At 58.7% G+C, this 11,332-nt stretch overlaps 1 long non-coding RNA gene across 1 annotated transcript in view; it reads left to right on the forward strand.

The window, feature by feature from the left end:
• The first annotated feature begins 598 nt into the window (after positions 1-598).
• The window catches only part of LOC139251823 (uncharacterized), a 15,457-nt gene continuing 4,723 nt past the window's right edge, over positions 599-11,332 (forward strand). Inside the window, exon 1 of the long non-coding RNA XR_011591432.1 lies at positions 599-792. This is a non-coding gene — a long non-coding RNA (uncharacterized lncRNA). The remainder of the gene's footprint in view (positions 793-11,332) is intronic.

Genomic DNA, 11,332 nt, shown 5'->3' on the forward strand with positions numbered 1-11,332 from the left:
GACAGAAAGCCCAGAAAGGTAGATTTTAAGGCGCATCTTAAATAACAACTACAACAACGTGTATTTTTACAGCGCCTTTCACGTCGTGAAAAGTCCCAGGGTGCTTCACAGGAGTGTTATGCGATCAAAATTTGATACCCCGAGCCGCATAAGTAGAAATTAGGGCAGGCTTGGTCAGTGAGGTGGGTTTTAAGGAGCGTCTTGAAGGAGGAGAGAGAGGTGGAGAGGTGGAGAGGTTTAGGGAGGGAGTTCCAGAGCTTGGGGCCCAGGCAACAGAAGGCACGGCCACCGATGGTGGAGCGATTATAATCGGGGATGGTCAGGGGGGCCGAATTAGAGGGGTGCAGACATCTCGGGGGGTTGTGGGGCTGGAGGAGATTACAGAGATAGGGAGGGAGCGAGGGCCATGAACGTGAGGTGGAGAATTTAAAAATCGCTGGAAGGGGACGGACTGGCCCTGGTTTCGAAGTACCTCAACTGAGCTCCCTCCAGACCGCTGGCAAATTCTCAGACTCTAAGGGGGGGGGGGGCGGAGGGGGGGAGAGGGTGTGTGGGGGAGATTTGTTGACAGTCCCTAGAGCGGAGAGTGGCAGGCAGATAGCAAACCAATCGGCACTGCCAGGGAAGGCAGATCTTGTTACAGAAAGTGAAAGCGTTTGAGAGGGGAGTTTGAGTCTGTCGCTTAGTCGGGAGTCGGGGCTGAGTGTGTGGGTCCGTTTGAACAGCAAGATCCCAGTACTGCACGGGGCAATGGCTGTGGTCCTGAAGGTGAAGAATACAAACCAGGAGAAGGTAAGGGTGCGAGTGAGAGCCATGGCAATATCCAGGAGGGGAAGGTAACAGCGGCGAGAGAGAGAGAGAGAGAGAGAGAGGGAGGGAAAGAAAGGAGAGAAAGAGAAAAGGAGAGATAGAGGTAACGGGAGAGAGGGTGACGATGCTGAGAGAGAGAGAGACAAGGGGGAGAGAGAGAGAGAGATTGAGCGCGAAACAGTCAGAAAGAGAAATGTAGAGACGCAGAAAGCAAGATGGGACGTGGAGATAGAAACAGAAAGTAGACAGAGAGGAGGTAGCCAAATAATGTGGGGGGGGGGGAATAAACAACATGGGGGGGGGGGGACGCAGAACTAGAGGGGGGGTGGAGAGAGAGAGAGAGAGAGAGACGGAGAGGGAGAGGGAGAGGGGAGGGAGCGATGGGTCGCGAGGGGGGAGTGAGGGAGATTGAGGAGAGGGTGATGGGTAAGTCTGAGAGGCCATTCAGCCCCTCGGGTCTGTTACACAGGAACAGGAGGAGGCCATTCAGCCCCTCGAGCCTGTTACACAGGAACAGGAGGAGGCCATTCAGCCCCTCGAGCCTGTTACACAGGAACAGAAGGAGGCCATTCAGCCCCTCGGGCCTGTTACATTAGGAACAGGAGGAGGCCATTCAGCCCCTCGAGCCTGTTACACAGGAACAGGAGGAGGCCATTCAGCCCCTCGGGCCTGTTACATTAGGAACAGGAGGAGGCCATTCAGCCCCTCGAGCCTGTTACACAGGAACAGGAGGAGGCCATTCAGCCCCTCGAGCCTGTTACACAGGAACAGGAGGGGGCCATTCAGCCCCTCGAGCCTGTTACATAGGAACAGGAGGAGGCCATTCAGCCCCTCGAGCCTGTTACATAGGAACAGGAGGAGGCCATTCAGCCCCTCGAGCCTGTTACATAGGAACAGGAGGAGGCCATTCAGCCCCTCGAGCCTGTTACACAGGAACAGGAGGAGGCCATTCAGCCCCTCGAGGCTGTTACATAGGAACAGGAGGAGGCCATTCAGCCCCTCGAGCCTGTTACACAGGAACAGGAGGAGGCCATTCAGTCCCTCGAGCCTGTTACATTAGGAACAGGAGGAGGCCATTCAGCCCCTCGAGCCTGTTACACAGGAACAGGAGGAGGCCATTCAGCCCCTCGAGCCTGTTACACAGGAACAGGAGGAGGCCATTCAGCCCCTCGAGCCTGTTACACAGGAACAGAAGGAGGCCATTCAGCCCCTCGGGCCTGTTACATTAGGAACAGGAGGAGGCCATTCAGCCCCTCGAGCCTGTTACACAGGAACAGGAGGAGGCCATTCAGCCCCTCGGGCCTGTTACATTAGGAACAGGAGGAGGCCATTCAGCCCCTCGAGCCTGTTACACAGGAACAGGAGGAGGCCATTCAGCCCCTCGAGCCTGTTACACAGGAACAGGAGGGGGCCATTCAGCCCCTCGAGCCTGTTACATAGGAACAGGAGGAGGCCATTCAGCCCCTCGAGCCTGTTACATAGGAACAGGAGGAGGCCATTCAGCCCCTCGAGCCTGTTACATAGGAACAGGAGGAGGCCATTCAGCCCCTCGAGCCTGTTACACAGGAACAGGAGGAGGCCATTCAGCCCCTCGAGGCTGTTACATAGGAACAGGAGGAGGCCATTCAGCCCCTCGAGCCTGTTACACAGGAACAGGAGGAGGCCATTCAGTCCCTCGAGCCTGTTACATTAGGAACAGGAGGAGGCCATTCAGCCCCTCGAGCCTGTTACACAGGAACAGGAGGAGGCCATTCAGCCCCTCGAGCCTGTTACACAGGAACAGGAGGAGGCCATTCAGCCCCTCGGGCCTGTTACACAGGAACAGGAGGAGGCCATTCAGCCCCTCGAGCCTGTTACACAGGAACAGGAGGAGGCCATTCAGCCCCTCGAGCCTGTTACACAGGAACAGGAGGAGGCCCATTCAGCCCCTCGAGCCTGTTCCAGATATTCAGGTCCTGAGAAAGTTGTGGATGTGGGAGACCTGGCGCGTTGCTCCCACCAGCCGTCCCTCTCTGTTTCCCGATAATGTCTCCACCTCTGAGCTCCACAGCGAACAAGAAGGGTCCAGGTTTCCCCCCCTCCCCCCCCCCCCCGTACCCCGGACTGTGAGGCTCAGCCGATCGGGCTGACCCATTGGCGGTTGGCGGGGGGGCGGGGAGGTGTTGGCTTGTTCCAGGGTTGCGGGTGGGTGATTGTTTTTTTGAGATGTGATTTCGGGCCTCGTGAAAGCCTGAGTCATGGCCTTGGAGCCGAGCCAGCATCTCACCGTGATCTCGAAACCTGCCACGCACGACCTGCTCTGTGTGTGTGTGTGTGTGTGTGGGGCTCAGGGCTCAACACAGCCTCCCGAACACCCAGCGAGGGCCGGCTCACCCAGTGACAAAGCCTGGCCATTTATGTAGCGCCTTTCACCACCTCCGGACGTCTCAAAGCACTTCACAGCCAATGAAGTACTTTTGGGGTGCAGTCATTGTTGTAAAGTATACAGCCAAATTGCACACAGCAAGCTCCCACAGACAGCAATGTGATCATCATCTGTGGTGATTACGTTGGTGGAGGGATAAATATTGGCCCCAGGACCCCGGGGATAACTCCCCCTGCTCTTCATCGAAATAGTGGCCCCGGGATCTTTTACATCCACCTGAGAGAGCAGACGGGGCCTCGGTTTAACGTCTCATCCGAAAGACGGCACCTCCGACAGTGCGGCACTCCCTCAGTACTGCCCCTCCGACAGTGCGGCACTCCCTCAGTACTGCCCCTCCGACAGTGCAGCACTCCCTCAGTACTGCCCCTCCGACAGTGCGGGGCTCCCTCAGTACTGCCCCTCCGACAGTGCAGCACTCCCTCAGTACTGCCCCTCCGACAGTGCGGGGCTCCCTCAGTACTGCCCCTCCGACAGTGCGGTGCTCCCTCAGTACTGCCCCTCCGACAGTGCGGGGCTCCCTCAGTACTGCCCCTCCGACAGTGCGGCGCTCCCTCAGTACTGCCCCTCTGACAGTGCGGCGCTCCCTCAGTACTGCCCCTCTGACAGTGCGGCATTCCCTCAGTACTGCCCCTCCGACAGTGCGGCGCTCCCTCAGTACTGCTCCTCCGACAGTGCGGCACTCCCTCAGTACTGCCCCTCCGACAGTGCGGCGCTCCCTCAGTACTGCCCCTCCGACAGTGCGGCACTCCCTCAGTACTGCCCCTCCGACAGTGCGGCACTACCTCAGTACTGCCCCTCCGACAGTGCAGCACTCCCTCAGTACTGCCCCTCCGACAGTGCAGCACTCCCTCAGTACTGCCCCTCCGACAGTGCAGCACTCCCTCAGTACTGCCCCTCCGACAGTGCGGTACTCCCTCAGTACTGCCCCTCCGACAGTGCGGCACTACCTCAGTACTGCCCCTCCGACAGTGCAGCACTCCCTCAGTACCGCCCCTCCGACAGTGCAGCACTCCCTCAGTACTGCCCCTCCGACAGTGCGGCGCTCCCTCAGTACTGCCCCTCCGACAGTGTGGCGCTCCCTCAGTACTGCCCCTCCGACAGTGCGGCGCTCCCTCAGCACTGCCCCTCCGACAGTGCGGCGCTCCCTCAGTACTGCCCCTCCGACAGTGCGGGGCTCCCTCAGTACTGCCCCTCCGACAGTGCGGCACTCCCTCAGTACTGCCCCTCCGACAGTGCGGGGCTCCCTCAGCACTGCACTGGGAGTGTCAGCCTGGGTTAATGTGCTCGAGTCTCTGGAGTGGGACTGGAACCCACGACCTTCTGACCCAGAGGCGAGAGTGCGGCCCACTGAGCCACTGGCTTTGCAGTCAACACAGAGGCAGGGTGATGGGAGTTTACTGCTCTGTGTGTGGGCCTCAGTACCAATGGCAGCCCAGCCTGGGCAGCAGCCCACAGGCCCGCTGTCTCTTCCCCTCCTGCTGACCCTGTCCTCTCGATCCGTGCCTCCGCCCAAGGCCTGATTTAACCTGCAGCAATTCAGGCAGCGCATTGCCGTTCACAACAGCACGCAGCGCGTCTGGGTTTTAAAAATTACCCCCTGTCACCTTTTGAGTTCTTTTACCAATCCTCTGGATCCCGACACTCTGCGCTCCTCTAATTCTGCCCCCCTGACCATCCCTGATTATAATCGCTCCATCGGTGGCCGTGCCTTCTGTTGCCTGGGCCCCGAGCTCTGGAACTCCCTCCCTAAACCTCTCCGCCTCTCCACCTCTCTCTCCTCCTTCACGCTCCTTAAAACCCACCTCTCTGACCCAGCTTTTGGTCACCTGCCCCTAATTTCTCCGTATGGGTCTCGGGGTCAAATCTTTAATCTCATAACACTCCTGTGAAGCACCTAGGGATGTGAAAGGCGCTATCTAAATACAAGTTGCTGTTGCACCTCTGCAATCAATGAGGGCTAATTTGAACCCCCACCGAACGGGGGCTGGGGGTTTGGCCAGGGTCGGGCGGGAAGCTAACACGTTAAGCCCATTTCTGGTTTTAACGGAGACAGGACAGGGGAGACGGCAGGTCAGCGAACCGACTCCCCTGAGGCAGGGCTGCCTTTTAAATGTTATAATCAGGCTGCCCCGCCTCAGATTTGACCACCATTTTAAATCTGTGCGGGTTTGTCAGGCCCAGTGCAGCCCGTCAGGTAATGGAAGACAAGTGTTGCCGGAACCGGGAGGTGAGTGTCTTTACATCGACCTCCTGCATCTAGGGTCCCGGCCGAGACCATCTCTCGCGATCCGCGACCCCCGACTCAGGCCCACGGGGCCTCTGACCCCCGACCCAGGGCACTGGGCCCCCGACCCCTGACCCAGGCCACGGGGCCTCTGACCCCCGACCCTGTCCATGGGGCCTCCGACCCCCGACCCAGGCCACGGGGCCTCTGACCCCCGACCCAGTCCACGGGGCCTCCGACCCCCGACCCAGACCACGGGGCCTCCGACCCCCGAACCCTGACCCAGGCCACGGGGCCTCTGACCCCCGACCGAGGCCACGGGGCCTCCGACCCCCGACCCAGTCCACGGGGACTCCGACCCCCGACCCCTGACCCAGGCCACGGGGCCTCTGACCCCCGACCCAGGTCACGGGGCCTCTGAGCACCGACCCAGGCCACGGGGCCTCTGACCCCCGACCCAGGTCACGGGGCCTCTGACCCCCGACCCAGGCCACGGAGCCTCTGACCCCCGACCCAAGCCACGGGGCTTCTGACCCCCGACCCAGGCCACGGGGCCTCTGACCCCCGACCCAGGCCACGGGGCCTCTGACCCCCGACCCAGGCCACGGGGCCTCTGATCCCCGACCCAGGCCCACGGGGAGTCTGACCCCAGGCCACGGGGCCTCCGACCCCCGACCTAGGCCACGGGGCCTCCGACCCCCGACCCCTGACCCAGGCCACGGGGCCTCTGACCCCCGACCCAGGTCACGGGGCCTCTGACCCCCGACCCAGGCCACGTGGCCTCTGACCCCCGACCCAGGCCACTGGGCCTCCGACCCCCGACCCAGGCCCACGGGGCCTCCGACCCCCGACCCAGGCCCACGGGGAGTCTGACCCCAGGCCACGGGGCCTCCGACCCCCGACCCAGGCCACGGGGCCTCTGACCCCCGACCCAGGCCACGGGGCCTCTGATCCCCGACCCAGGCCACTGGGCCTCTGACCCACCGACCCAGGCCACGGGGCCTCTGACCCACCGACCCAGGCCACGGGGCCTCCGACACCAGACCCCCGACCCAGGCCACGGGGCCTCTGATCCCCGACCCAGGCCACGGGGCCTCCGACCCCAGACCCAGGCCACGGGGCCTCTGATCCCCGACCCAGGCCACTGGGCCTCTGACCCACCGACCCAGGCCACTGGGCCTCCGACACCAGACCCCCGACCCAGGCCACGGGGCCTCTGACCTCCGACCCAGGCCACGGGGCCTCTGACCCCCGACCCAGGCCACTGGGCCTCCGACCCCCGACCCAGGCCACGGGGCCTCCGACACCAGACCCCCGACCCAGGCCACGGGGCCTCTGACCTCCGACCCAGGCACGGGGCCTCTGACCTCCGACCCAGTCCACGGGGCCTCCGACCCCCGACCCACGACTCAGGCCACGGGGCCTCCGACCCCCGACCCAGGCCACGGAGCCTCTGACCCCTGACCCCCGACCCCTGATCCAGACCTCTGGTCACCTTTCTGGCCTTCACTCCCATCCCAAAATGCCCCGCACATGCACCTCCGGTCTTCTGATGTCATCTGCCTCTCCCCCCGATCCTCCCCCTCTCACCCCCCTCCCCGAACCTCCCCTCCCCCAACCAGTCCCCGGTCGTCACGTGCTCCCTCCCCAGCCCTGCTGCCTTCCAGACCCTCCATCTCACTCCCTCGATACAATTATGGTCAGCGCCTCTCTGATCAGCCCTCTCCATACACAGCTATGGGGACGGGACTTCACCCTGTATCTAACCCGTGCTGTACCTGCCCTGGGAGTGTTTGATGGGACAGTGTAGAGGGAGCTTTACTCTGTATCTAACCCGTGCTGTACCTGCCCTGGGAGTGTTTGATGGGACAGTGTAGAGGGAGCTTTACTCTGTATCTAACCCCCTGTACCTGCCCTGCGAGTGTTTGATGGGACAGTGTAGAGGGAGCTTTACTCTGTATCTAACCCCGTGCTGTACCTGCCCTGGGAGTGTTTGATGGGACAGTGTAGAGGGAGCTTTACTCTGTATCTAACCCCCTGTACATGCCCTGGGAGTGTTTGATGGGACAGTGTAGAGGGAGCTTTACTCTGTATCTAACCCCGTGCTGTACCTGCCCTGGGAGTGTTTGATAGGACAGTGCAGAGGGAGCTTTACTCTGTATCTAACCCCCTGTACCAGCCCTGGGAGTATTTGATGGGACAGTGTAGAGGGAGCTTTACTCTGTATCTAACCCCCTGTACCTGCCCTGGGAGTGTTTGATGGGACAGTGTGGAGGGAGCTTTACTCTGTATCTAACCCGTGCTGTACCTGCCCTGGGAGTGTTTGATGGGACAGTGTAGAGCGAGCTTTACTCTGTATCTAACCCCGTGCTGTACCTGCCCTGGGAGTGTTTGATGGGACAGTGTAGAGGGAGCTTTACTCTGTATCTAACCACATGCTGTACCTGCCCTGGGAGTGTTTGATGGGACAGTGTAGAGGGAGCTTTACTCTGTATCTAACCTGTGCTGTACCTGCCCTGGGAGTGTTTGATGGGACAGTGTAGAGCGAGCTTTACTCTGCAGCTAACCCCGTGCTGTACCTGCCCTGGGAGTGTTTGATGGGACAGTGTAGAGGGAGCTTTACTCTGTATCTAACCCGCTGTACCTGCCCTGGGAGTGTTTGATGGGACAGTGTAGAGGGAGCTTTACTCTGTATCTAACCCCATGTACCTGCCCTGGGAGTGTTTGATGGGACAGTGTAGAGGGAGCTTTACTCTGTGCCTAACCCCCTGTACCTGCCCTGGGAGTGTTTGATGGGACAGTGTAGAGGGAGCTTTACTCTGTATCTAACCCCGTGCTGTACCTGCCCTGGGAGTGTTTGATGGGACAGTGCAGAGGGAGCTTTACTCTGTATCTAACCCCATGCTGTACCTGCCCTGGGAGTGTTTGATGGGACAGTGTAGAGGGAGCTTTACTCTGTATCTAACCCCCTATACCTGCCCTGGGAGTGTTTGATGGGACAGTGTAGAGGGAGCTTTACTCTGTATCTAACCCCGTGCTGTACCTAACCTGGGAGTATTTGATGGGACAGTGTAGAGGGAGCTTTACTCTGTATCTAACCCCGTGCTGTACCTGCCCTGGGAGTGTTTGATGGGACAGTGCAGAGGGAGCTTTACTCTGTACCTAACCCCCTGTACCTGCCCTGGGAGTGTTTGATGGGACAGTGTAGAGGGAGCTTTACTCTGTATCTAACCCCGTGCTGTACTTGCCCTGGGAGTATTTGATGGGACAGTGTAGAGGGAGCTTTACTCTGTATCTAACCCCGTGCTGTACCTGCCCTGGGAGTGTTTGATGGGACAGTGTAGAGGGAGCTTTACTCTGTATCTAACCCCCTGTACCTGCCCTGGGAGTGTTTGATGGGACAGTGTGGAGGGAGCTTTACTCTGTATCTAACCCGTGCTGTACCTGCCCTGGGAGTGTTTGATGGGACAGTGTAGAGGGAGCTTTACTCTGTATCTAAACCCGTGCTGTACCTGCCCTGGGAGTGTTTGATGGGACAGTGTAGAGGGAGCTTTACTCTGTATCTAACCCCATGCTGTACCTGCCCTGGGAGTGTTTGATGGGACAGTGTAGAGGGAGCTTTACTCTGTATCTAACCTGTGCTGTACCTGCCCTGGGAGTGTTTGATGGGACAGTGTAGAGCGAGCTTTACTCTGTATCTAACCCCGTGCTGTACCTGCCCTGGGAGTGTTTGATGGGACAGTGTAGAGGGAGCTTTACTCTGTATCTAACCCGCTGTACCTGCCCTGGGAGTGTTTGATGGGACAGTGTAGAGTGAGCTTTACTCTGTATCTAACCCCATGTACCTGCCCTGGGAGTGTTTGATGGGACAGCGTAGAGGGAGCTTTACTCTGTACCTAACCCCCTGTACCTGCCCTGGGAGTGTTTGATGGGACAGTGTAGAGGGAGTTTTACTCTGTATCTAACCCCGTGCTGTACCTGCCCTGGGAGTGTTTGATGGGACAGTGCAGAGGGAGCTTTACTCTGTATCTAACCCCATGCTGTACCTGCCCTGGGAGTGTTTGATGGGACAGTGTAGAGGGAGCTTTACTCTGTATCTAACCCCCTGTACCTGCCCTGGGAGTGTTTGATGGGACAGTGTAGAGGGAGCTTTACTCTGTATCTAACCCCGTGCTGTACCTAACCTGGGAGTGTTTGATGGGACAGTGTAGAGGGAGCTTTACTCTGTATCTAACCCCGTGCTGTACCTGCCCTGGGAGTGTTTGATGGGACAGTGTAGAGGGAGCTTTACTCTGTATCTAACCCCCTGTACCTGCCCTGGGAGTGTTTGATGGGACAGAGTAGAGGGAGCTTTACTCTGTACCTAACCCCCTGTACCTGCCCTGGGAGTGTTTGATGGGACAGTGTAGAGGGAGCTTTACTCTGTATCTAACCCCGTGCTGTACCTGCCCTGGGAGTGTTTGATGGAACAGTGCAGAGGGAGCTTTACTCTGTATCTAACCCGCTGTACCTGCCCTGGGAGTGTTTGATGGGACAGCGTAGAGGGAGCTTTACTCTGTATCTAACCCCCTGTACCTGCCCTGGGAGTGTTTGATGGGACAGTGTAGAGGGAGCTTTACTCTGTATCTAACCCCGTGCTGTACCTGCCCTGGGAGTGTTTGATGGGACAGTGTAGAGGGAGCTTTACTCTGTATCTAACCCGTGCTGTACCTGCCCTGGGAGTGTTTGATGGGACAGCGTAGAGGGAGCTTTACTCTGTATCTAACCCCCTGTACCTGCCCTGGGAGTGTTTGATGGGACAGAGTAGAGGGAGCTTTACTCTGTACCTAACCCCCTGTACCTGCCCTGGGAGTGTTTGATGGGACAGTGTAGAGGGAGCTTTACTCTGTATCTAACCCCGTGCTGTACCTGCCCTGGGAGTGTTTGATGGAACAGTGCAGAGGGAGCTTTACTCTGTATCTAACCCGCTGTACCTGCCCTGGGAGTGTTTGATGGGACAGCGTAGAGGGAGCTTTACTCTGTATCTAACCCCCTGTACCTGCCCTGGGAGTGTTTGATGGGACAGTGTAGAGGGAGCTTTACTCTGTATCTAACCCCGTGCTGTACCTGCCCTGGGAGTGTTTGATGGGACAGTGTAGAGGGAGCTTTACTCTGTATCTAACCCGTGCTGTACCTGCCCTGGGAGTGTTTGATGGGACAGTGTAGAGGGAGCTTTACTCTGTATCTAACCCGTGCTGTACCTGCCCTGGGAGTGTTTGATGGGACAGTGTAGAGGGAGCTTTACTCTGTATCTAACCCCGTGCTGTACTTGCCCTGGGAGTGTTTGATGGGACAGTGTAGAGGGAGCTTTACTCTGTATCTAACCCGTGCTGTACCTGCCCTGGGAGTATTTGATGGGACAGTGCAGAGGAAGCTTTACTCTGTATCTAACCCGTGCTGTACCTGCCCTGGGAGTGTTTGATGGGACAGTGTCGAGGGAGCTTTACTCTGTATCTAACCCCATGCTGTACCTGCCCTGGGAGTGTTTGATGGGACAGTGTAGAGGGAGCTTTACTCTGTATCTAACCCGCTGTACCTGCCCTGGGAGTGTTTGATGGGACAGTGTAGAGGGAGCTTTACTCTGTACCTAACCCCCTGTACCTGCCCTGGGAGTGTTTGATGGGACAGTGTAGAGGGAGCTTTACTCTGTATCTAACCCCCTGTACCTGCCCTGGGAGTGTTTGATGGGACAGAGTAGAGGGAGCTTTACTCTGTACCTAACCCCCTGTACCTGCCCTGGGAGTGTTTGATGGGACAGTGTAGAGGGAGCTTTACTCTGTATCTAACCCCGTGCTGTACCTGCCCTGGGAGTGTTTGATGGGACAGTGCAGAGG

Source organism: Pristiophorus japonicus, unplaced genomic scaffold, assembly GCF_044704955.1.
Source record: "Pristiophorus japonicus isolate sPriJap1 unplaced genomic scaffold, sPriJap1.hap1 HAP1_SCAFFOLD_449, whole genome shotgun sequence".
Taxonomy (NCBI): Eukaryota; Metazoa; Chordata; class Chondrichthyes; family Pristiophoridae; genus Pristiophorus; species Pristiophorus japonicus.